This window comes from Triticum dicoccoides, chromosome 5A (assembly GCF_002162155.2).
Source record: "Triticum dicoccoides isolate Atlit2015 ecotype Zavitan chromosome 5A, WEW_v2.0, whole genome shotgun sequence".
Lineage (NCBI taxonomy): Eukaryota > Viridiplantae > Streptophyta > Magnoliopsida > Poales > Poaceae > Triticum > Triticum dicoccoides.
This window is the reverse complement of record NC_041388.1, coordinates 477,000,648-477,004,736: the sequence shown is the minus strand read 5'-3', so window position 1 is coordinate 477,004,736 and position 4,089 is coordinate 477,000,648.

Sequence of the window (4,089 nt, the reverse complement as noted above, 5' to 3'; positions counted from 1 at the left end):
AGCGAATTTTACAAATTCGTCACTGAGGAATTTCAAACTGAGGAAATTCCTAAGTCACGAACAACTAGCAGCCGAATAAGTACTCAGAAGTAAGCATAACAAAGCAGTAGCACAGTCAACATGATGAAATGAAAATAAGCAATGAGTACAGAAAGCGTAAACACATGATAAGCAGGCTGAAGACAAACTGACTGAAGAAACTAAACTGAGGAAATTGGGAAAGTCTTCAGTCAAGGTCTTCAAACATTAACAATCAGGTACAACAACACAGAATGACGAAATGAAAGGGTTGATGAAATAGAACCAGTTAGCTCGGTGAAGACAGTGATTTGGTAGACCAGTTCCAACTGTTGTGATAGTCGTACGTCTGGTTGGAGCGGCTAGGTATTTAAACCCAAGGACACACAGTCCTGGACACACAGTCCTCACCGTATTCTCCTTGAGCTGAGGTCACACAAACTTCGCCCAATCACTCGTGGTAAATCTTCAGGTGACTTCCAAACCTTCACAGACTCGGTCACTTGGCGATCCACAATTTCCTCTTCGATGCTCTAGACCATGACGCCTAACCATCTGGAGGATGCACACTCCTGAAAGGTAACAAGCATCGGTTCCACATAGCAACAATCTCTTCAATAATGCTCAATCACTTTGGATTTGTAGGTGTTTTGGTTTGGGTTTTTCCTCACTTGATGATTTTCGCTCAAGGTCCTCGGAGGATGGGATGCTCTCAATGACAAGTGTCAGTTTCTCTCGGAGCAGCCAACCAGCTAGTGGTTGTAGGGGGCGGCTATTTATAGCCTAGGGAGCAGCCCGACATGATAAGACATAAATGCCCTTCAATTATATGACCGTTAGGTGGGTAAGATATTTTGGGACAGCTGGCGCATAGCACAACAATGGTCGGAAATTTGACTATCAAATTCCTCAGGGCTATCATGTTCCTCACCCATAGGCAATCCGCACTAGCGAATTCCTAACTCCTTAGTCAGAGCAAATTCCTTAGAGACCAGAAGATCTTCATCTCTATCACTGAAGAAATTGACTGAACTGTATGATATTTCCAATGTCTTCACTCGAAAGGATTGGTAGCTGAAGGATTTTGAGATGAGCATCACTTGGAAACTTTTCCTTAGTTTTACCTCAACCCCCTTTAACAGTACGGTGTTTCCTATGACTCAAGAAGGAGAAAACGAAACTACAAAAACAAAAGTCTTCACACTTCATATTCCTCGCATGAATATCAAGTCTTCAGGATCACACCAATTTCTTGACTTTCAAAGTCTTTAGAAAACCAAAGTCTTGAGTTGAAGACATTCATTTTTAGGGGTCAACTTTCTCTGTAAATATCAAACTCCTCTTAGACTTATAGACCTGTGTGTACACTCACAAACGCATTAGTCCCTTAACCTATAAGTCTTCAACACACCAAAATCACTAAGGGGCACTAGATGCACTTACAATCTCCCCCTTTTTGGTGATTGATGACAATATAGGTTAAGTTTTCAACGGGGATAAACATATGAAGTGTAAATACTGATATTGAGGAATTTGATTGCAAGATATAGAAGAACTCCTCCTGAAGATGTGCATATGTGAGGAATTTGCTTTTGAGAAGCAATGCACATTGAAGAGTAGAATCATGGAGATCTCCCCCTATATCTTATAATTCATACACGCATTTAACATATGAAATGAAGAATTTGAAATGCATGATGAAATATGGTGACTGATGTAATTCAGCATGCGTGCATTAACATATATGAGGAAATAGCATGCAGAAGAACATAGCAAAGTATCAGACCACCATCAGACTTATGTTTACAACTCGACCCAACAAAGATTTCAGAAGAACGGGAGTTGTAACTTAGCAAAAAACGCCCATATATAGACCCGCTTGAAGACTAACTCAAATTTCTTCCCCTTTGTCATTGAATGACCAAAAGGGATGAAAAATGAGGACTAACGCCCCTGAAGAATATCATCATGAAGTTGATGGAGGAGCGCCAGCGTTGTTGGGGTCGGTTGTTGAAGTAGGGCCTGTCACAGTGTCGTTCAAGTCTTCATTTTCATCTGCCTCGCGCGATGAAGAATAGGTGCTGGCCACCAAGTGAGGAACTTTGACCTTCTTGAATTTCTTCTAAGGTGGCTGAGACCAGTCAAAGTCCTGCTTGGAGCTCATGTGCTTAAGATCTTATTCACCGTAGAGATGAGATAAAACAGCCCAGGTGCGATCAAATACTTCATGCAGATAGTAATGGTTCTTCTTCATAGAGTTTTGCGTGATTGTCATGTTCTGAAGAATTGAACCAAACTATCACTTGACCCATTTGTGGTTGCGATCGACCTTTTGGTGAAGACTGAGCAGAAGCTCACGATCAGTCAGCACCCTTGGAGTAGTGGCTTGAGGATTTGGCTTTGAAGCATTTGCGGCAGTGTCATGAGTGGCAGAGTCATAATTGGTGGAGTAGGATGCAGCTTTGCGAAACTGGCAATCTAATGGACGAGTGCCTTCATCAATAATAACAGCCTTGCCCTTCTCATCAGACGAGGAAATAGGTCGTTTGAAGACTTCAATTGGGGGCAAGTAGCTGATGTGATTTTGCAAATCAGCCTTGTAATGAATTGAAGACCTTGATCTGATGAACCTCATGATCCAGGGAGCGTAAGGCTTCAATTCAAATGGTGAAAGAGAAACATTTGCCATAGTCCTCATGAAGAAATCATGGTAGTTGATAGGCACACCATGTATGATGTTGAAAAGCAGATTCTTCATGATGCCAACAACCTCTTCTTCATTAGATTCATGACCGTTGATTGGACTGAGGGTTTTGGTCAATATTCTATATACAGTCCTTGGCACACAGAGCAATTCCTTCACGAGGAATTTGGTTCTTGGGGCCCGGCCAGGCTTCAGAGGCTTCATCAACACTTACATGAAATGATCAGATAGCTCAGGTTCATGGTAGATGAGTCTTGCACCTTCATGGGGAGGACTGGCTAGTAGGGCATGAAGTAATTCAGAGGTCGGTGCTTTGAAGTGAGTGTTATCATTCATCTAGTCCAACACCCATGAATTCACATCTTTAGCATTGCCGGTGATGTGCAACGTAGCATAGAACTAAAGAATTAACTCTTCATTCCAGTCACAGATGTCGGTGTAGAAATTAAGCAGCCTAGCGTCATGAAGAACACTGAGGACTGGGGTGAAGCAGGGCAACGACTCCATATCTAGATGAGGAATATGCTCATGGTTAAAGATCTTGTCTTTATCAAATAGCAGCGAAGAATAGAAGTTCATCTGACTTGCTGTCCAGAAGCGCTTGCGTCGAAGACGAGCAGAGTCATAGGGGTTGTATTCTGTGAAGAAAATGTGCTCATTGAAGAACTCATCAGCTTTGAACTTCTGTTTCTTTGAGAAGGGATTCTTTGGCTTGGGCTGAGGAGTGTCAGTAAAAGTCTTCACAGCCCCTGGAATCACAATCTCCGGAGCCGCGGGCTTAGGAATTTCAGTTGCAATGTCATCAGTAGCAGCCTGGGTCTCCATTTCTTCAGCAGCATTTACATCAGTGCTAGTGGCTGGAATTTCTTCAGGGATGGTAAGTAGAGAAGCTTGAGGTTCTTCAGAGCCAGTGTGGATCTCTTTGGTCTAGACCGGGGACTGAGGAATTTGTTGCAGAGGAGTGAACAGTGGTGAATTGGGGTGATGACTTTCCCAGTAGTCATCATTTAGAATAGGAGTTGAGCACCCAATATCCACGTCTTCATCCTCTTAATCAATTTCCTCAATGCCTGCCTCTTCAGCCGTGAACTAAGGCATGGACGATGATACCAATGGAGTTGAAGTGATATTGTCCACTTTAATTTCTTCATCCAACTGCTCTGTCGAAGCAGCCGAAGGATCTTCTTCATCTGAATCATTTGGAATTTCATAATCTTCACCAAAGGGAACAATCTCCTTTGATGACATGCTTGAACCAGTAACAACATCTATAGGATTGTCATAAGAGCTCGTCAAAGTCTTCATTTTCTTAGGGGCTAAAGACTCTGAGGCAGCAAATGCTTTCCTTTTCTTCACATCTGCTCGCT